The following is a 23,336-nucleotide window of genomic DNA, read 5'->3' as shown; positions in this document are numbered from 1 at the left end:
AGCATAATCTCTTATGGGGATGGGAATGACAAACTTTAAAGGTTCCCAGGCAATATCTGAGACGTTGGAGAAAGAGCAGGAACATTGTGGGGGGTGTCACTTTTGTCTCTCACTGGTCTCTGCTGTTGCATCTCTGATGTGCTGTTGAGCCCTGTCATCCTGGCCCTTATCTTTGCAAGAGAGAGGCCCTACATCTGGGTATCTGGGTAGAGTTCAACTGGAACAACAACTGTCGGAAAAAAAAGACACTAAGTGGCCCTCATCTCTAAAAGGTCATTTGGTCAGGTTTACCTGTGTAATTATCTCTGGCTGGAATTTCTAGAAAAGTTACGTAATTTGGGATTTGCTGCTCCCATATTTTAAGAAGTAAATTGTTTGGTTACCTTTAATGAGATAGTCATGTCTCATAGAAATGGAAAAAGAAATCTTGTGTTCTTCAGTACATAGCAGCATGCATGTGTGTTACACAGAGTGTTGGAGTAGATTTTAAATAATACCTTGGAGTATTGACAGGCAGTCTTTTAGTCTGACTGAGCAAGTTTTTAATTATAGTTGTACTTCCAAGAATGAGTTAAATGTAGTCCAGTGTCGTGGCACATGCCTGTAATCCCAGCATCTGAGGAGGCTGAGGCAGGAGAATTGCAAGTTTGAGGTCACTGGGCATCAAAGTGAGACCCTGTCTCAAAATAAAAAAATAGTAAGGGCATGTGGCTGGTGGTAGAGCACCCTGGGTTCAATCCCAAGTACAAAAAAAAAAAAAAGTACTTCTTTACTTGTGAAGGTAATGACTCATGTTATTTGGGATACTAGGGTAAAAAAAATTGACAAGTGATAATGTAACTGAGAGCTTACCAAGGAGGAAAGCCTTCCTAAAACGATTTATATTGTCACTATGTAAAGAAAGACACCAGGAAATGGCCTCATATGTATTTAGAAGTTTATTTTAATACCTTCTGCATAATAAAACCTCAAATTACTACCATGGGCACAGATACTTGTCTAAAAGTGAAGTGAATCTGATGAAATATCTGAAACTGTCAAACTGAATCCTAAACATTTAAGAACATCTATTACAGTGTAATTCATTGACAGGTCTTTTATTTTATTTTTCCAATTCTCCAACCTCCCACTTCCCTCCCTACTTAAAATTTCTCTCCTTCCTTCCTTCCTTCCTTCCTTCCTTCCTTCCTTCCTTCCTTCCTTCCTTCCTTCCTTCCTATGCTGTTCCTGCCATTACCAGGATCCTTCCCCTTAGTCCTCAGTTGACACTGAAGTGAATGAGAATAACCAGGGTGAGGGAGGTAGTGTCAAGACAATGTACTGTGGTTTCTCTTTTTCCCTGTCCTTAAGCACTAAGGAGGAAAGTTTGTAAAAAGCCCTTGTGCTGCAGGAGCAGGCACTGTTCCCTCATCCTCTTCACCAACCCACCCCACTCTCATACTTTTTCCTCTCTTTTCAGCTGTCATCCCATCTTCCATCCTTCTCTTCTAAGTGCGTCTTGCCAGGATCTCCTTGCATCCTAGTCCAGAATCTCCTCCCACTCCAACTCTGCCTTTTGACTTCATTCATACCTTTATTCCTGCTCTCCCTTGATCAGGGAGGCTGAGGCTGTGGTCCTAGGGAAGTTCAGACTCCCAGTTAGGATTGGGAAGATTTCCTTTATCTATTTTCAGGACTGAATGGGGTAGGGGTAGTTACTTCTATCGAAGTTGGAATACTAAATGGGTTTTCCCATAGAAATATTGCTTGCATAGGTTTGGTGTTTTGCTATTCTCTTGTAACCTCGTTCAATCTTTTGTGGGTACATTGACCATTGTTTCCAGGAAGTTGAGATGTGAGATTCAAACAGATGATTTGAAAAATCTGCTTGTCACCAATCAAAAATAAATAAGTGAATGAAAGGAAGATCAGTAGAGGAAGAATAGAGGGAGGGAGGAGAAGAGGGAAAGCGGGGAATGGGGACTGAGTAAATAAAATTCCATGCATGTGTGATTTTGTCAAAATGAACTCAACTACTATGTATAATTATAATGCTCTAATAAAGAAATAAATATAAAAAATCAATTTGTGCCCCATAAGTTGTTGGAGATTGCTTGCATTTTGTGAATTACCTAATGAGGTGGTAGGTAGCATACCTTTTACCTACTCTAAATTAGGTTTGTTTTGTGAATACAGTGGCTCTTCTGGGAAATAATCTGATAGGCTTATTAGATTGTCAAAAAAGAATTTCTGAATTTAGGTGCATGTTTTGAAATAAAATTTAAATTCAGTCTGTTTCAGCTTAATGTTTATTGTTAAAGAAGATCTTACAGTGTTGTTGACAGAACAGAGTTTTAGTTTGTCATGAAAGGAATATCTTGTTCCTTTCTTGTTGATGTTTTGAAACTTTTCAAAGGTATTGGACCTTATGCGGCTATTTTACCCTAGTTTACTTAGTGGTAAATATGGACAGTGTGTTTGTTTTACCTGAAGATTTTAAAATAAAGTTTTATTAGTCTGATGGAATTACATAATGTTACTATTATTTGTGGTGTTCAAACAATTAAGTGAAAGATTTCAAAATGATAAAAGCAAAGCCAAATGCATTTTACATTTGTTCTCCATAAATATGTTTAATCTTAGCTTGGTCGAAGGAAATATTCCTAGTAAAAGGCAAGATGGATCTTTTTGTTTTTGTTCTCCATATAACTCTTTGGTTTGAAAAAATGAATTTGAATAAGACCCTCTGTTCATTTTAAGAGTTTACAAAGGGGCTGGGGAGATAGCTCAGTTGGTAGAGTGCTTGCCTTGTAAGCACAAGACCCTGGGTTCGATTCGATCCCCAGCACCAAAAAAAAAAAAAAAAGAGTTTACAAAATTCTTTAATTATACAGAGTATAGTGGTTAAAAAACATGTTCTCTAGGGGGTAAAACGTTCAAATATTGCGATTTTCTGACACTAACTAGCTCTGTGTTCTGGGGCAAATTGCTTAATCTCTGACCTGTTTCCCCATTTTTTGAAATGGGGATAATGTGGTATCTCTTGTGAGGATTAAGTGAACCAGAGGATGCATTGTGTTTAAAACATGCCTAGCAATGGTATCTGCTCAAAAAGAGTTAATAATTCTTATTACTTTGTCATCATCATTTCTACTGTTACTACTTTAGCTACCTTCTGAGGTGATAGCCTTCTGTTCTGGTGGGGAGTAGCTGTGAAAGATGTATTTGTTTACTCGCTAGTAATTTTTTAAAGCAGTTTATTGAGGGGACCAGTGAGAGCAATATATTAACTGTTAGATACATCCACAGTTGGCCATAGTGCAGGAAATCCATAGAATAGTAAGCTAATTTTTTTCAGTAGCACCATTCCCATCATGTTAAGTATAAAGAGCTATGTCTCTTTGATGTATGAGCAAAACTGGATTAAGTAACTGCAGTCAGTGCCTTTATTAAAATTTAATGATCTTGGCATCTATAAGGCTCTGTAGAGGGAGCCTCAATTTCTAAATGGTCTATAAAGACTTTCTTTTTTCATTTTATTTTGAAATCAGCACCATTTTCCCACAGAAAAAAAATGTTGCATATGGTGTTCAGATTCTCAGGCCAACCCAACATATCTGAATTTGAATACAGATAGTACTATAAAAACTAACTTCTATGTATAACAGTGTCTCAGCAAGAATGTGCACTGAGTGCATCCAAAACTAACCAATTATGAACTCATTCAGATGGCAGTTGGGTCCTCTTCCTCCATGGCCCTACGAAGGGCTCCCCCACTTGGGAAGAGGGTTTTATTTGGGTGAGGCTGAGGATAGGGTGAATAATGGGGGCTGATCTTTAGAAGGCCAGGACCTTTTTCCTGGCTTGGCTTCTTAAAAGGCTGTACTGCATAGTACATTGGTTAAGAGCATGAACTGTCTGCCCAGAATGCTTACCTTCAAATCTCTGTTCCATTACTTACAGAACTTCTCATCTGTAAAATGTAGATAAAAAGTAGTGTCCTCCTGATAGGGTTCTTGGGAGTATTAAATGTGTTACTATGTGTGAAGCAGATGAAGCAGCCCCTGACCAGTAGGTGAGTACATAAGAAATGTGTTTATTTTTATTAAGTTTCACAGTTTTAGAACCTCTAGAATATCCTTCTCTATTTGGCTGTCCACTACCTACATCTGTTCTTAAATAGGAATTTTTTTCTTCACTTTCCATTGAGGAATAGTATCAGAGTTTTCCTTTTCATTCCTAGCAAAATGATGTTTTTTAAAAAGGCGTTTTGAGGATAGTTTTATAATGGTAGAGAAATAGGTAGCATTTACAGTCCTTTCTGTGAAGTCACCCTACCCCCCATTTAGGTCTTATGCAGATCTGGAGATATATTACTTGAAGTTACATAATGACTGTGGACATTTGATTGGATCCAAATTGGGGTATAAATTCCTCAACTTAAGGCAGTTTTTGGCTAAGTCATTTTTTCTTTCTTTCTTTTTCTTTTTCTTCTTCTTTTTTTTTTTTTTTTTTGCTTACTGGAGATAAACCCAGGACCTCATGTATGCTAGGCAAGCACTCTGCCACTGAGCTACATGAGTAACTTTTCTGTTTTTTTCTTTTCTTTTTTTTAAATTTTGAGACAAGTTCTTGCTAAATTGCCCAGGCTGATCTCAAGCTTCTGATCTTCCTGCCTCATCCTCCCAAGTAGCTGGGATTATGAGTATGCCAGGTTCAGTTATTTCTTTTTAAATATTTTTTTTACATTTTTTTACTTTGGAATAATTTTTGACTTACACTAAGTTTGCAGAGACAGTCGTCCAAATTTGCCATGTACTCTGGCAATAAATTTAAGCTTGCAGTCCTCCTCCTTCAGCCTCCCCAGTAGCTGGGCTTATAGGTGTGAGCCAACGTGCCTGACTGAAATCTCCAGTTTTTTGGTGAAATAAATATCTGTGACTATAAAATGATTTTCTGATTTACTTTTCAATTTTCCTCAGGTTCTCAAAGACCAGGTGTTTCCTTTAGGGATGACAAGAACAGTGATTAATCTTGGTACTGAACTTAGTGGTTTGAAATTAAAGGAGTGCTATGATAGTAGAAAGAACCCTATAGGGTTTGGGTTGAGGCTAAAGCATTTTTATAATTTAAAACTATGTTTTCACAACACGAAATGTGTTGTTTTATGTACTGTTCACTTTTGATGGATTCAGTTTCAAAATGGCACATCATTTTTTAAATGTTAAGTGTACTTCTTATTTTATATATGCAAGTGAATTGGGATGAATTGAAGAATTTAATTTTTTAGGACTCAGTTATAATTGATTAAGAAATTGGTATTGAGATAATGTCAGTAACTTAGTACATTTGTGTGTTTATATGAGCTTTTAGAAAATCCTTGGTTTCAGTTTGTGACCATGATTGATTTTTTAGGGTCTTTTTCGGAACTACTATATGCAGTAGGTACCCTTGTTATTCTAAATTATTGCTCATGACTTAAATTTGATGTCAGAATCATCACTTGTGTAACAGAAAGTTATCTGTTAGGCTGCACATCATGAACTTCACTTTTAGAAAGTCTTATCTTTTTTGCCACAGAAATAACTTTTGGCCATTAGTCTTGGGTGGCAAAGAAATTCATTTTGAGTTGTTTGGATGAAAATGTTTCACTTGAATATGGTTTGTATTGAGTGACACTGCCAGTAAATAAACTTTCTTGCTGGCTGGAAATCCCCCAGGACTTAGAAAATTGGGAGGGGGTGAAATTAATTAAATAACTTCAATTGTTTATACTTATTCAGAACTTTTTATGATCTGGGACAAAACATCCAACTTCAAAGGATCTTGGTTTTTCAGTTGTAAAACTAGGGGGTTTGTCCGGATGTATCAATCTATTTATTAGTTAATTTATAAGATTTAAAAACTGGTCTGTTTAACAAAAACCTACAAGATGAAGTTGCTTGTCTTAGATCTTTATTAATCAATACTCTTCACGAAATCTAGCTTTAAGTCAGTTTTTCCTATTGGAGTTAAGTAGTTCCACGTCAACATATAAATTTTAGAGTTACTAATTGGTTTGACACCTCTAAAATAAATCCTTTTTGATAATTAGCATATTGCTTTTAAAATTTTTGTCCTTTGATTTTTGTGCTGTAACTTGAAGCAGTGGACTTGAAACTTTTTTTGCTATGTATTCCCTGAACAAATTTGAAGAAAAAATGTACTCCCTCATACTTAAAAGAACCAGAAAACTTTTTTACTGAAGTTTAATATGCAGAAAGTACACAATATCAGTAGTGAACAACTCAGAGAATTTTCACCAACTAAGCACATTTTTGTATCAGCACTTAGATCAAGAAATAAATGTCATCAGCAACTTAGAAATCCTGCTTGCCACCCTACCCTCAGCCATTTTCTTGACTACTTTTAGATTAGTTTTACCTACTTTTATACTTTATATAAATGGAATCCTACTGTACTCTTTTGTGTCTAACTTCTTTTGTGCAGAATTGTGAATGAGATCTGTATTGCTTGTAGTTGTATTCATTCTCTGCTGTATACTATTCCACGTGCAGATATTTCACTGTATATATTGTTGATGGATGTTGTTGCAGTAGCTCACAGTTTTTAAGAGAATGTCTTTGTGACCTTAGAGTAGATAAAGATTTCTTAACTAGACTTTTCAATGATAATTATTTCTCTTAGTGTTCAGACTGGAGAAGGAATGGGAGAACTTGTTTATTGAAGTTACAGCATTTGAAAAGTTTTAAAAAATGTGAATATATAGTTAAAAGTTTTTACTCAGTAAATCTCAGAGTGTGTGTCAGTATTTATAGTTAAATTTTCCAGGTAGAGGCTTGTGCCTTAATAACCATTAGGGGTAGAATTTAAGAAAATGTGCCATGTACTCCTTGCCTTTTTTGCTGATTTATAGGAGTTCTTTATTATAAACTGGAAATGAGTCCTTGCTGTTTGCAAATATATTCTCCCATTGTGTGGCATGCCTTTTCATTTTTAATGTGTCTTTATAATCTGAAGTTCTCATTTTCAATGTAATTAATAATTTCCTTTATGTTTAAGCCAGGTATCAGGTTCAGTTTAAAGTATATTTCCTTATCCCATGGTGTTGAGGATATTTTCTCACTTTCCAGAAGCTTTATGGTTTGGGTTTTTGCATACAGATCTAGTATCTACCTGAAACTGATTTTTATGTATCCTGTTAGGTAGGGGACAATACTGTTTTTCCCCCATAAGGATAGCTTGTTGTCCCAGGATAGCATTGTTCCAATGCACTGTCCTTTCCATACTGTTGTGAGGAATCTAATATCCACATGTATTTGGTTTTGTTTCTTTGCTCTCGGTTTTGTTCCATTGGTCTGTCTGTCCTTGTTCTGATACCCCATTGTCTTATTTATTAAAGCTTATAATAAGTCTTAATATAAGTCAGTATAACAAGTTATTCCACCTTGTCCTTTTTGAGAACATCTTGGTTACTCTTGACCCTTTGTACCTTTATATGAATTTTAGTATCATCTTGTCATCCACCCCCGCCCCTGCACCCCACAGTCTGTGGTTTTGATTGGAATTGCATGGAATCCATAGAGCAATTGAGGGAGAAATAATATTTATAGTATTGTTTTCTACTTCTTAAACATGATACACAGCTCCATTTGTTTAGGTCCTTCTTAATTTTTCTCAATAATGCTTACAATTTTCTCCAGGAAATTTTTCACAACTTTTGAAAGTTTTATTTCTAGATATGTGATATTTTTTGATGTTATAAATGTTTATATTTTTATGTTGACTAAACTTTTACTACTTATGTTTGTCTTTAGCATCTTTGCTGTGTATTCAGTCTTTTGATCTGCAAGTTAAGAAAGTTTTATTCCTTTCTAATTATTCTTTTATTTGATTCTTAGAGTGCTGGCTAAGTACTTTGATATAATACTAAGTAGAAGTGGTATGAGTGGGTATCATTGTCTTGTTCCCTTTCTCAAAGGAAAACTGCTAGCATTTTTCCACTAAGTATGTTGTTTGCTTTAATTTTTTCCCCAGACATTATAAGATTAAGGAAGTTCATTCTGTTTTTACTTTGCTAAGAGCTTATATCATGAATGGATATTGGATTTTAACAGATGCTTTCCTAATGTTGAAATAACCAGATGATTTTTTTCCTCAACTTAAATTACATTGATTGAGTTCCTATTACTAAATCTGCTTTGCATTCTAGAAATAAACCCACTTTGGTCAATATCACATTTTATTTAATTTTACTTTGGAATTTTGGATCTTTGTCCATGAATGAGATTGACTTTTAGTTTTGTTTTCTTATGCTGTCCTTGTCATATTTTGATAGCCTTGTAAAATGAATTAAGGAAATACATGTTTTTTTCATTCTCTGGAAGATTTGTTTTATAGCCAGGTGCAGTGTTGTATGCCTGTATTCCCAGCCACTTGGGAGGCTGAGACAGGAGGATCTCAAGTTCAAAACCAACCTCAGCAACTTTGTGAGGCACTAAGCAACTCAGCAAGACCATCTCTAAATAAAATACATTAAAAAAAGCTGGAGGTGTGGCTCAGTTGTTGAGTGCCCCTGGCTTCAATCTCTGGTACCAAAAATAAATGAAGTATACAGTTATTAGTTTTTATTATTTTCAAAGTTTAACAGCTGCATCACAGTCAATTTTATAATACTTTCATCATCTCAAAAAGAATTTTGGCACCTGTTAGTAGTCATTCTGATTTTCTCTCCTTCCCTTCAGTGTTAGGTAATCACAAATCTTTATCTCTGTAGATTGGCCTCTTATGAGATTTCATATAAGTGGTATCATGCAAAAAGCTAGATGCTTCCACTTAGCATAGTGTTTTCTAGGTTCACCTATGTTGTAGTAGGTGTCAATACTTCATTTGTTTTTTATTGCCAAATATTGCATTGTATGCATATACTACATTGTTCATCAGTGATGAACATTTGGGTTGTTTCCCTTTTGAACAATTATGTATAATGCTGCAATGAACATTTGTGTACATATTTTTGTCTAGACATTTGTTTTCATTTCTCTTGGTACTTTTAAAATTCTTGATACTGGATATACGCATTTTTTAAAAATTTTGAGACAGGATCTTGCTAATTTGCTCAGGGCCTTGCTAAGTTGCTGAGACTGGCTTTGAACTTGCAGTCCTCCTGCCTCAGTATCCTGAGCCACTAGGATTACAGGTGTGTGCCACTGCCCAGATCCTTCTATTTTTAATGAATAATTTCACTAGAGGTTTAGCAGTTAAAATGGTTTTCCCCAAGAACTAACTTTCAACATTGTTGATTCTTCTGTATGAATGTTTTTCTATCTTAAGATCTGTTTTTATATTTATTTTCCTTTTACTTCTTTAGGGATTTTTTGCTTTCTTTTTTCCTTCTCCCTACCTAATGGAGATGGGTAGTTAGGTATTAGTTTGCATCCTGTTTCCTTCCTGACACATTTTTTTTTTTTTTTTTTTTTGCAGTGCTGGGGATCGAACCCAGGGCCTTGTGCTTGCAAGGAAAGCACTCTACTGACTGAGCTATCTCCCCAGCCCCCTTCCTGACACATTTAAAACCACATTTCACTTTCAAGTATAGCTTTACCAGCATCTCATGATTTTTGATATGTAACATTTTCATTATTAATTTCATATTACTTTCTAATTTCCACCCTAGTTTTTTTGATCTATGAGTTATTCAAAAGTGTGTCTTAATTTCTAGTAACGAGAATTTTCTGTGTATTTTTGGTAGTTGGTTTGTGGCTTTATCACATTTTAGAGAACTCCTTTGAGTGATTGCAGTCTTAAAATTTCTTGAGGCTTACTTTTGGCTCAGCAAGTCGTCAGTTTTTATTAATATATAAGCACTTGAAAAGCATATATTCTGCAGTTTTTAGATACAACCTTATAGAGTATAAGTATGCCCACTGATCTCATTTCCTACTGATTTTTTAGTCTGCTTATTCTTTTAACTACTGAGAGTGATATCTTAAAATCTTCCAATGTGACACTGATGCATGTGTATTTCCTCTAGTAATTTTTGAACTTTTGCTTTGTATGTAATTGGAGGCCATTTATCATGTGCATGCAAATTTAGTTTGTTGTGGTGAATTTAAACCTTTTATCATTATGGAGTGACTCTTTAATGATGCTTTTTCTTTGATATCTATTTTATCTGAAACTAGTATAGTTATTCCATCTTTATTGTGGCTGTTTACATGATACATATTTTTCTATTTTAACCTTTCTGTGTTCTTAGGTTTCAGATGGGTTTCTTGAAAATAGAATATACATTTGTAGATTTTTTTGTTAATCTAGTGTGATAGTCATTCTCTTTTTGTAACAATCAATCTCTTTAAATTTAATATAAATACTGGTATTTGGGAACTAAGTAGAGCATTTTTATTCCTCTAGCTCTGCTAGTTCCTTTTTTCTTCCATTGATTTTTATATTTTTACAGTCTCCTTCTTCATTGTCATTGTCTTCTTTTTCTTCTTCATAATTATTCTTTTTTTAATAGTTATTACCCTGGAATAACTAGTCCAGCATGTATCAAAGTCTAGTGTTAAGAGGTACTTTGACCTTCCTCCTGGTTGAAGCAAGTACATTAAAACCTTAGTTCCATTTACCTACCTCCAGACATACATGTTGTTTTTTACCTGTATTTATTTCTCTCTATATTTTAAATACCACAAGACATTTTTGTATAATCAGTGTTCCTTTAGATTTTTTACATGCTCATTTATACCTTCGTGGTTCTTCATTCCTTTCTGCATTTGTGACACTCTCTTCTTGGGTCAGTTTTCTTTTGTACTATGATTTCTTAGTGAGGATCCACTGAATGTTAACTCTGTTTTTATTTGAGATGTATTTCAGTTTCAATCTTGGAGTATATTTTCTGCAGTGGAATACTAGATTGGCAATTATTTTCTTTTTCTTCCTCTTACAGCTTCCATTTTTGTTGTTGAAAACTAAGCTGTCAGTCTACCTGTTGTATCTTTGAAAGTAGTCTTTTACCTTCTAAGGATGCATTTAAATTTTCCTTTTTTGATTTTTCAGCTAGGAATTCATTGAGATTGTTAAGTCTGTGGTTTGGCGCCTTTCATCATTTTTGGAAAATATTCATATATGCAAATACTGCTTCTGCCCCATTCTCTTTTCCTTCTGGGATTCCAATTAACTATTGGATATGGGACCATCTCACTGAATCCTAATGTTTCTTACATCCCTCTCTTGTCATTCTGAGCCCTTCTTCAATCTGTCTTTTGGTTCATTGTCTTAACTGTGTCAGCTGTTAAATCTGTTCCTTGAATTAATTTTAATTTTTGCATTTTTTTAGTAACAATTACTCTCTTCATTTTAAGATCCACAGTCATATGCTGTATAGCATTTCCACCAATGATTGACCACACATAAGATGGAGGGCCCTTAAGAGTATATTGCCTAGTGATGTTGTAATCAGCCTACTTTGTACCCTATGTAATATTTGCACAATGGTGCATGTCTCAAAATGTATGCCTATCAAGTGACACAACTGTATTTTGTCACTTTTTATGGTTTCTAGTTTGTTGCTGATGTTTTTATGTTTTGATTATCTTCAATATAATAAGTATAATTTGAAATCAATGCCTGATAATTCCAATACTTGGAGTCCCTGTGATTCTGTTTTTATTGTTTTTTTTCTTTGGCTTTCAGTCATCTTAACTTGTCTCCTCATGTTCTAATTGTATGCTGGTCATTGTATATGCAATTTTATTTATTTGAGAAATCATTTAAGACAAAATATTTCAGAAAGGATTGTGTGTGTGTGTGTGTGTGTGTGTGTTTTCATCTGCTTGAGAGATCCCAGGATTACTTAATCAAATCACAACTTTTGAGATTTTCCTTGGTCAACCAGATGACTCACGATCATATTACATTCAGTGTATGGACAGATTAATTTTTGTTTTACCCTTATTTCTAAGCCCTTCAAGGGTTCCAACCTGAAGATGGGAGAAGAGGCTTTTTCCTCTGATCTATCAGGCTGTCTGTGCCGGTCAGCTTTTCATTGCTGTGACTAAAATACCTGACAAGAACAACTTAAAGGAGGAAAGATTTATTTTGGCTCACAGTTTGAGAGGTTTCCATGGTCATCTGTTCCATTGCTCTGGGCCTAAGATGAGGCAGAACATTACAGCGGAACAGGACGGAAGAGGAAAACTGTCAACTTATGACATTGGGGGCGGGGCCAGGAATAAGTTTTATCCCCATTGACACACTCCCAGTGACCTACTTCCTCCAACCACACCCCACATGCCTATGGTTTCCATCATTTCCTACTTGTCCATTCAGCTATCAGTGTGTTAATCCATAGATGTGGTCAGAGCTCTCATGATCTACTCACTTCCCAAAATACCCACCTCTGGACATTGTTGCATTGGAGACCAAATAATTATTCAACACATGAGCTTTTGGGGGACATTCCAGAGCCAAACTATCAGAGACAGTTGAACCTCTAACTTCTTCTTTTAGATTGCTGAGCTTACCTTTTTGAATTCCAGTCCTTTAATGAATCTGAAAGCACTGTCCTGTTAATTCTTTGACCCTTTGAAGAAAGTCATTTCTTATATTTTGTCCAACTCTGTTGCTTATCTCAGTGGGAGGGTTGATTCATATTACCTCATATTCTATAACCAAGATAGGGAGGCTTCTTGTTGGCTCTTTTTGGGCAGAATTTACTTATAAATGTCAGTGACTTTGTCACTCTTCTAAGACCTGAGACTTGTTCTCTAGTTCCATATGAACTTTGTTTTAAATAGTTGTGTTCACTTGTATAATTAGGTACATTTTTTATTTTTTTTTATTTTTATTTATTTATTTATTTATTTTTTTGTGGTGCTGGGGATCGAACCCAGGGCTTTGGGCTTGCAAGGCAAGCACTCTACCGACTGAGCTATCTTCCCAGCCCACATTTTTTATTAAAAAGCTACACATTGGGTCTGGGATTGTGGTTCAGTGGTAGATCAGTTGCCTAGCATGTGTGAGGCATGGGATTTGATTCTCAGGACTGCATATAAATAAATGTTCATCAATAACTAATAAAAATATTTTAAAAAAGCTACATATTTTGTGTATTTGTATAAATATAAGTACATTATTTTGTGAGTACTCAGCAACATTTTGAGCCTCTATAACCTTGAATAATTTTTAGTCCTTGACCAATGGATAAGTTTACTGAAGTATCAGTTACAGTGGTCTAAGATGATTCTCATAATAAGAAATATCTCTTAATTGCTATTGAAATTGGTATGCATAATATCAACTAAATTTTTTCCCCTCTCATTGAAAAGAATATTTTTCTATTTACCCTTTTACCCTCATAACTTCTTAATGTACTTGTATGTGGGTATAATATACATCTGTCCTTGTAAAATAGAAGAAAGAGGCAGTTCTGATGAGATTCTTAAATTTGCTGCCATGTAAATGCTCTCAACCTAATGAATAAATATGGTACATTACCAATTATAAACTTTTTCCTTCTGTGTAAATTGATTCCCACAGCAGCCTCTGAAGTAAGTATGTGATAATTAGGTGTGGTTTTAAACAAAGGATTAGGACACAGGGCCTGAGAGTGTAAGTATCTTGCCCATGGTTCCACACCTGAAGAATTGTATATGTTCTTTGTCTATTATTATTACACATTTTATTTCAGCTATAATGACCCACAGACACTCCCTGACTCCCAGTTTTTTCATTCTCTGCTTTCTTCTTTCTGTAAACCATGTATCATGACCCCATGAGTCATGTCCTAAAGATAGAGACAATTGGGAGAATATCCCTTCATATCCCATTCTCACTGTCCCCCACCACACCCCATTTCTAGAACATAGCCCCACTGGCTCTGAATTTGTCAACCTCTGCCCTGTTGGAAAGCTTGCTTTGTCACTTGTCTTCTTTCATCCCTACCTGTGTAGTTCTCTTTCCTCTCTTCAGATATGCCTCCATTTTCCAGTTCTAACGAAGTTGCCTCTTTTTTTTTCTAATGCATTTGTGACAGAAGTGTGATTAATCTCATACTTCTTTACTAACACCCTTCCTAGATACCTTCTGTAAGTCTTCCTTTTTTGCTTCTTCAATCATTCTTGATGAAATCCTAACCAAAATCTTGTTTGCTTTGTCCTTCTGAGTCTTAGGGCCAAAAGCTGACCTGCCTCAGACCTTTTCCCAGCAGTAGTGTCAGTGCTCTTGTACTTCTGAAGTGCTTCTGCTTCTCGGTGCTGCTCACATCTTGTTTTCAACATTCTTGCTACTCCCTTGAATGACAGCCTCAAACAATTAGTTATCTTACATTAGACCTATAACGTCAAATGCCCTTATTTAATTTGGAGCATATTCAATCATGCAGTGTTCAGTTACTACATGTTTTAGGGTATAAAGCCTCTTCCTCAAATTTAGTACCACTCCATTTTTTTCTTGAGAACTATGACCTTTATCCCTAAGGATTCTTTTGTTTGAAAGTTCATTCATTAGATTCCCCCCCTCCTGCTCACAAATCTGTCCTGCTTTGAAATGTTGATAGAACTACGATTTATACCAAAATCTTTTGAATTTCCTCATGTAGGACATTTGTGTTTTCCCTCTTTTTACTGTTTAATCTTGCATCTTTTCTTTTGTCTGTTTTATTTTTCTTAAGTAAACTTGTTTTACTGAATCCAACTCTACTTTTGTGAATTTTCTCATCAGGATTCCGGAGTGTGCACTTTTTCACCAGCTCAAGAGAAGTTTCAGGACAGGGCATGGCCTTCACACTTCTTGCTTTATTACTTATTGCAGTTTTGAATAAATATTTAAATGAACTGGTGTTGGTTTTTTAAAGATTTTACCTCTGAACTGGCTGAAGAACCCTCTTAGCTTTGTATCTCTAGCAATTATTTTGAATATACTACTTTTTTCTCCTTAAAGGACTATTTTTGATTACTTTTAATTGTGAGTATTTGCAACTATACACAAATAAAAAGTTCATTGAACTTCTGATGCTGTAGTTATCAACATTTTACTATACTTGTTTCATCATCTCCTTACTCCTTTACTTTTGCTGAGAATTTAAAGCATATTCAAGACATAATTTCACCTCTAAATTAATATGCCTCTAAAACAAAACATGTTTTACAAAACTACAATGTCCTTATCAGATACAACACATCTAATAATAATTCCTAAATAACATAGATCGCACTTTAGTCCATATTCAAGTTTCCTCAGTTAAATCTTTCTTTATTCTCTTGTAAATGATACCAACCCCTTCTGCTTTTATTTATCCTCAGATGTCCATCCTGGGGAGGGTGTTAACTTGTTCCTTTATCCTTTGTATTTTATGTGGACTGGTAATTATAACTATATGCTTAATTACATTTAGATTATACTTTTTTGGAGGAGTAAATACGAGTACTTGCTGTCATTTCATATTATGTCACATCCAGAGATATGTAATGTCTGGTCATTTTACTTTAAGTATTGCCATGATTTATGAGAGTGTTCAGGTGGACAGCTTAATCTTTTCATTGAAGGTCAACTCTTTACTTAGTGGTTCTATCATCTATTGACTGAGTAGGTGAATTAGTTACCTAATTAAAGGTGGCAAAGTTATGATTGTTCTAATTTGCTCACTTCCGCCATTATTAGCTGAAATTTTTCTAGATGGAAGAACTTTTTTCCTTTTTTACTAGGGCTGCTTGGTTAACATGAAATATCTAGTCAGTTCTTAAGTTATTAAAATCCCTAATTGTAAAACTGAAGACTCTGCTTTCCTTTTTTAAAACTAAAACTGTATTAGTTTATTAATGATTATGGTAAATTAACTTTTTAATTCTTCAGGAAGTTAAAGTCATTCCTGTGTGGTAGATTAGGGATTTAGTGGGTTGGATTATGGGAGGTTCTCCCAGTCCTGAATGAGCAGCTATCCTTCTATGGGGGGGCATAGAGTAGCAGAGAAAAAAACAGTAAGAAAAGATGGCATACCTTCTTTACTGCTGCTGGCTTGCAGTGAGGGTGTGGTTCTTGCTTGCAGTGTGGGAATTTAAAAAGTCCTGTGTTTTACCAGAGCCTAAGTCAGTCTCACTGTGGAGTCATTTAAATTTTAAAGACCTAAGGCCCTAAAAGGGCTCCAGCACAGTTTTGTAATCAAACTCATTAAATTTTAATGACTAGTATATCTTGGGAAGCTGCAGGGACCCCTGACGGTTTGCCAGGGATGTAACTAAAGCTCCTCTTACTAGCTTTCTCTGAAGGCAGAATTTCAACAAACCTTTTTTGTGCCCTCTGCCATTTGGAGCTCTGCCTTAGGCACTAGAGGTGACTGAGAGGGAAGCAGGGTGGCTCAGTCCGCCAGGAAAATTTTATCTTAGCATTGATTAAACATAAACTTCATTCACTGAAATTTCGTGTAGGAAAACAACTGCTTGCATTTTTATGACCTTTTTATTTGTACACTGTATCACTTGCTCATGCTTTCTTTTTTAAACTTTTCATAGTTGGAGTCTTATCTCTTTGGCCTTCCTTTTTTAGGACTGTGTCTTCAGTTTTTCTTCACGTCTTCACCGTGAATTGTAGCATGTCAGACTAAACAAGGTGTCTTAGTTGAAGTTTCATCAATTGTAAAATTGGAGGTAAGGAATGTACATATATCTTTTTTGAAAACGAATGTATGTGACTGTTAGCAGGTTGCATGTTTACACCCCTCCCCTGTCCAGTCTACTCTTCATTTACTCAAGAGCAAGAAAAAAAGATGATGTCCATGTGATTTCATTTGTGTAGATATAGGCCTTAAATCAGGATGCTAAGCAGCTGCTACTTGCTCTTCAGCAGTGGGAGGTACAAGTTCTTCTGACAGTTCATTCGCTATTAGAAACTTCACCAGAGAATGGAAGGTAATTTTAGCAGTTGGTTTTGCATAAAAGGGGCTAATCCTGCCTAGGGACCAGATCCCTATTGGTTGGAGTGGGTGGATCTGGAAAGATATCCCCCAATAAATAGCTACCTCCCACCAAGAATAACTGCACATGTGTATATGCAGATTTTCCACGTTCCTAGTTTTTTACTTTTTGTTTTTTTGTTTTGTTTTTTTGTGGTGCGAGAGGTTGAATCCAGGACATCAAGCATGCTGTGCAAGTGCTCTACCATTGAGTTACATCCCCAGCCCTTTTCATTTTTAAACATTGTCTTATTATGTTGCCCAGGCTAACTTCAAACTTGTGATCCTCCTGCCTCACCCTCCCAAGTAGCAAGGATTTACAGGTATACACCACTGTGCTTGGCTCAGCTTCCTAGTCCTTATTGTAATTTTTTAATATCTCAAATTTATGTTCAGGACTGGGGTTGTAGCTCAGTGGTGGAGCACTCGCCTAGCACATGTGAGGCACTGGGTTTGATCCTCAGCACCACATAAAAATAAATAAATAAAATAAAGGTATTGTGTCCATCTATAAAAAAATTGATGTTCAGTAACTAAATTGAACAAAGGGTAAATTCACTGTTATTATAAATAAATAAGGGCATAATTTTTAAAAATGGTATCCTAACTATAGTTCTTGATTTGGGCTATTGGAAGATTGGTATCAAGAAACTCTAAGAATATAGGCTTTGATTTCTAGTTTGTTTTTCCACCTTATGAAAATGTTCCTGCTTTTTTAAACATCTGTTTCCTAGTATAACATACATGGGTGTGTGTTCTGAATTACACACTGGATGAGATGTTATGTGGCCTGTTCAGTCATCTTGTCTTTTTAGCAAGTTTTCAAACCTTTCTAGCCTTCAGTTTTCTTCTTGTATAAACCAGAGGTTTTTATTGGGATTAGGTTCAGGGTTTCTTAGCTTCAGCACTGTTGACATTTTGGGCCAGTTAATTCTTTGTCAACAGGGACTACTTGTGGACTGTGGAATGTTTTAGGAGCATCCTTGACCTCTTCCCCCACCAGATGCCAATGGTACCGCCCCCCAGTATGACAACCACAAATGGCTCTAGACATTGCCAAATGCCTCTTATAGGACAAAATTACCCTGGGTTGAGAACCACTGCATTAAATGATGTATTAGTTCCTTCCAGCTTTATAATTCTGTTGTTTTTATTAAAGCAGAAAACAAAACCTACTCTTCGTAATCCAGCTTAGATGTCATCTCTTCCATGAAGTTTTCCTCAGATCTCCTTCTGTCTGTCCTACCCTAATTCTGTTTTTGAGTACTTACAGAAATAAACACCACTCTGCTGTAACTATTAGTGTGTTTCTCTCATTTTAGGGCTTGGGCCTCCCATATTTCTCAGCTCAGATTGTTTTCTTAAAAAATTTTTTTTTCTTTTTACAGATTGCATTTTGATTCATTGTATGCAAAGGGGGTACAACTTTTCATTTCTATGGTTGTATCAGCTCAGATTTTATTAAATGAATGAACAGTGAATTCAGGAATATCATCAGGTTAGAAGTTGTTAAATAAATGGTTTCAAATGGCATTTTTGTTAATCTTTCAAACACTTCCACTAGGAAATTCCCACAGAACTTAAATTTCTGAGTTAATGAAACCAATTACCCACTTTTTTGATTTCTTAGATGTATTAGAAGACAGGAGCCTCCTATATGTACATGAGAGATCTACATGAACACATCTAGACTGAGAGAAAGTCACACAAAAATTCATAGCATAGAGTTAAGCTGTTTGTTTGCATATCTACAGGGATTGCAACTTCCATCTATTCAGAAAGAAACAGAAAAGGTAGTAAATGTTTTTCTTTTACAATACCTCACACCTCACCTCTCAACTTACATCATTCCTCACCATATTCTAAATATTTCTCAAAGCAACCCGGAGTAGGAATACATATTAATCATGATCTCGTATATATGCATCTACCTGAAAACAAGGATTTTGAATTAGTACATATTGTTTCTATGTATGTAATTCTTTAATACTATTTTGTTTCCCTTTTTTCTTAAAGAGTGGTCATCATTTAGTAAATTTATTATATAACTTAGTAAAAGGTCACAATCCAACATTAGAAAAACACTACTAAGTAATAAAATGTGGAGATGATCTGCCTCTGGCATATATCACTAATAGGTTGTCCTTTCTTTTTAAATAATGTCCCTTAAGAATGAACCCAACGGGGCTGGGGAGATAGCTCAGTTGGTAGAGTGCTTGCCTCGTAAGCACAAGGCCCTGGGTTCAATCCCTAGCACCCCCCCAAAAAAAACCAAAAGAATGAACCCAACAAAAATATTGGAGAACAAATTAGATTTCCATTTCAAGTCCTATTTTTTGTCATTTATTCTGAGCATTTATTATGTACAAGACAGTCATCAAAAGAGTATATTTGGTTCTTATTTTCAAGATTTATATTGATAAAACCTAGAGAAAAATTCAACGTTAATGTATTATTTCAAGTGCTAAAAGTGGTGATAAATACAAAGTGATCTGTAGGTGTTTAAGAAGGGGAGAAAGCTGCTCATTGAGGTTCATGGTAAAAATAACATGATTGTGGGATAGGTTTTGCATTGTCATATCAGAAAGTAGAAAAAGGTATGCATGGTAGAAACAGTGTTCAGATAGGTGAGCAGTAATTTTTGCTCACACTTGAAGTTTATTTTTTGTACATTATTCAGGATAAAGTGAGAAGTTAACAAGTACTAAAAAGTATAGAAAATGCCAAAAATATAGGTTATAAATGGTATGTTATTTTAACTCTACTGTGGTTGTAACATGAAGTTTACCCAGTAGATGAGTTAGAAACTTGTATGCATGATAATCCTGATGTAAGCCAATATTTGCCCTAAAATGATAACATTAACATTGTATTACTAGGTTTACTGAGATTGCATGTAACCTCCAAATGGTGGAGAGAGTATGACTATTTGTCAAAATAAATGAATAGTTACTTGTATATATAAATTGCTTTTCACAGGACAAAAACAGTTTGTATAGTAGTCAGCATTTTAAAAAATGTTATATACTATTTCACCTATGCAGTTACAAACTATATGCCCACATTATAGGCTCAGGCGTAATCATTTCTAAATAGAATAGAAGGTTCAGCATGTAAGTTCCAACCAAGTATGCCACAAATGCCTTAAGAAGTTAAGCAGTGGACTATGTTTTTGCCTTTTTGAACTGTGACTTTCTTCTATGGAATAATGTAGAACTTAATTACTATAGAAGAATTTTTGATCTAAAAGAAAAGTAGAAGATTCAGCTTGTGATGATACTTGGGAAAGAGCCACCTGTCGTGAAAGTGTGGTCTAGCATCCTGTCTGCTGTTACTTTCAGGCACCAGAAGTTTACTAGTTTTTGTCATTTTCCATATTGAGTTGGGAAGTTAACAAAGGATAATTATCTTTTCATTTTTGCAGATTTCTAGACTACTGAAAAGAAGCACTTTCAGAGCTGGAGATGTGAATTTAAAAACTCCTATGCCAGGGTTCATAGACCATATTGAGGTATTTTTTTTCTAATTTTAAAGATTTCTTTTTTAGAACAGTTTTAATTTTACAGAATAATTGAGAAACTGATATGGAGAGTCTCCATAGATCCTATACCCAGTTCCCACTATTATTAATAGCCTACATTAGCTTGATGCATTTGTTACAATTAATGAACCAATACTAAGCCATTTTTATTAACTAAAATCCATATTATTCTGATTTCCTTAGTTTTTAATCTAATGTATTTTGTGTGTGTGTGTGTTTCAGGATTCCATTCAGGAAACCACATCACATTTGGTTGTTATGTCTCCTTAGGCTTCTCTTGGCTGTGATAATTTCTTAGACTTTCCTTGTTTTTGATGACCTGGACAGTTTTGAGGAGTACTTCTCAGGTATTTTGTAGAATATGCCTCAGGTGAGATTAGTCAGATGTTTTTCTCATGGTTAGAATGGAGTTATGAATTTTTGAGAAGACCACAAAGATAAAGTGCCTTTTGACATTCTAATCCCATCATATCAAGAGTACGTACTACCAACAGTGCACATTTAAGGACTGGGAAGTTATGCTCCTTCTCCTTGGGTAAATGATCCACATAAATAAATTATTTGGAATACTTCAGTGTCAGAAATTCATCTCCCATTTGCCCATTTATTTAACCATTTCTTTATATCAGTATGGGCTTATGGATGTTTATTTTTACAGCTTGAATTTTAATCCAACACTTATTTTATTTGTTTTCATGTTCCAGTTTTTCCAGCTCTGGCCATTGGGAGATCCTTCAGTTGGCTCCTGTGTTGTTTTGCCATGTCCCTGTGGTCATGGATATTTTAAAAAATTTGTTCCTTTTAGATATTCATGACAGTAGAATGTATTTTGACATAGTATACATACATGAAGTATAACTTATTCTAATCAGGATTCCATTCTTGTGGTTGAAGATGATGTAGAGTTTCATTTGAGTACTTCCATACTCTCTGGCACTACAAGATGCCCCAGACTTATCTTGTGTATTTCCTGACCCTGTTTTAGAATCAGCCATTTCTCTATAGGGCCCTGGTTCCTTTTATTAGAGAATGCTGTTAGAAAACTGGGGTATTGTTCCTTCTTTCCCGTCTTGGCTGGGATTCTGTGTGTTTACTACCAACATATTTGTGCATATCTATAAATATTTCTATGTGTAGGTTGCAATTGACAAATAGATATTCATTCGGGGTGGTGTTACAGTTAAATGAAATCTGATTATGCTTCTATTTGTTGGGGGTTATTTAATTTGAAAATGTTTTTGATTACTATTTTAATATAAATGTTATTTGGGCCTCATTTCTCTTTTGAGAATATAACAGAATTTGAGATAGATGTAGTGAATATTGTGACAATTTCAAAATGGTTTCCACTGTAATGAATTATCGTATAGGATGATTGTTTTAGAAATTATTTGGAAGGCTGCTGGGCGTGGTGGCACATGCCTGTAGTCCCAGCGGCTCGGGAGGCTAAGGCAGGAGGATCACAAGTTCAAAGCCAGCCTCAGCAACTTGGGGAAGCCCTGAGCAACTTAGGGAGACCCTATCTCAAAAATAAAAAAGGGTTCAGGGCCAGGCTCAGTGGTAGACTGCCCCTGAATTCAATCCCTAGTATCTATCTATCTATCTATCTATCTATCTATCTCTATATATATATATATATTATTTAGAAGACTCATTTAGGGAAAATAGCACTTATTGTTTCCTAATCTGTTATTTGGTAGAACTCATATATATGAACCAAAAGTAATCCTGAAACTCTAACCCTTTGTCAGTGAAATCTCTTTTGTTTTGCTTCAGTATCAGCCATACCTTGTTGCTGTTTAACTGGAAAAATTCAGTCTAGTACAAATATTCTTCTGTTTTAAAGGAAGCAAGTTCTGCTTTAACTTGTCTTTTATGGTTATGACATCATAAGAGTCTTACCAGGTAGCCAGCAGTATGAGAGAATCGTGGTTAAAAGTTGAGACTTCAAGTTTGTATTTCTAACTTTGCTACTTGCTAACATTGTGACAGCAGGCAAATTATTTACTGTCTCTGAGTCTCAAATTTCCTCACTTGTATAATGTAGATGATATTATTAACTCTCTCCCTTGGGATTATTTTGGGAATAAAATGAGGTAAAGCACTTAGCAACATTACTGGTAGGTAAATATTGTTTAATATTATCTAAAATCAAAATCTCCAAAGCAGGAAAAAAATGGATAAAGTTCAAAGCTTTATATTGGTATACATACTTGTTTTAGTTCAACAGTTATTACTGGGCTAGCCCAATCAGAAAAATGAGCGGTTCTTTCATTTTTTAATCTTAAAAGTTCTCTCAAGGCACACTTCAAACCTGCGAGATGCTCATCTCACCAATCTTAACATGATAGCAGTGATTGTGAGCCGAGTGATTGTGTGCCACTAGGGGCTGCTTGGGTATTCTGGGATTTTTATGGGGGGCGGGCACGGCTAGGGTGCCAAATACCTTTCCTGTCCTGGGACAATCTTTTGTAATTATGCCCCAGATTTATTGCCTTACTAGTATGTCTTAGACACATTAGACTAAACTGATATTTACCATAGTATCCTCTTTTAGAACATATTTCTGGTGTGACAAACCTAGCATCTGTGTAAATGAATGAAGCAAGTCCAGACCTCGGTATCTGGGACCCCTAGGGAGTATAGGAACTAGGGACTGGAGCCGATTTGGCCTTTCTAAAAGGGGAGTGGTACCCCAGCTTCAACAAGTTGTTGCTAATATTTGCTAAATTGTCTGAATTTGCAAACCGTCTAGGAAACTAGATATATAAATTTTTATGTGAAGTCTTCTTATTTTAAAATGTAGCTTAACTTTTTTTTTAAGCACTTCCAAGTTCAAACCAGGCAGATTTGTGGGCTGTGGGGCTG

The 23,336-nt window shown here is 35.3% G+C and overlaps 1 protein-coding gene and 1 non-coding gene across 8 annotated transcripts in view; both read left to right on the top strand.

The window, feature by feature from the left end:
* The window catches only part of Tab3 (TGF-beta activated kinase 1 (MAP3K7) binding protein 3), a 58,927-nt gene that overhangs the window by 2,654 nt on the left and 32,937 nt on the right, over window positions 1-23,336 (top strand). For 3 of the 7 annotated variants that reach the window (XR_007106456.1, XM_047536741.1, XM_047536742.1), the window contains exons 2-3: window positions 16,522-16,622; window positions 20,352-20,438. The exons of 2 other annotated variants lie outside the window; for them this stretch is intronic. The gene's annotated coding sequence lies outside the window, so the exon portion shown is untranslated. Of the gene's footprint in view, window positions 1-16,521; window positions 16,623-20,351; window positions 20,439-20,690; window positions 20,816-23,336 lie in introns of those variants that run through there. 2 more of the 7 variants (XM_047536743.1, XM_047536745.1) reach the window with 2 other exon arrangements.
* On the top strand, window positions 19,117-19,191 carry Trnat-cgu (transfer RNA threonine (anticodon CGU)). Its single transcript has one exon. It is a non-coding gene; the product is annotated as a tRNA-Thr (tRNA).

Source organism: Sciurus carolinensis, chromosome X, assembly GCF_902686445.1.
Source record: "Sciurus carolinensis chromosome X, mSciCar1.2, whole genome shotgun sequence".
In the NCBI taxonomy this organism is placed as follows: Eukaryota; Metazoa; Chordata; class Mammalia; order Rodentia; family Sciuridae; genus Sciurus; species Sciurus carolinensis.
This window is presented reverse-complemented; position numbering and strand designations above follow the sequence as displayed.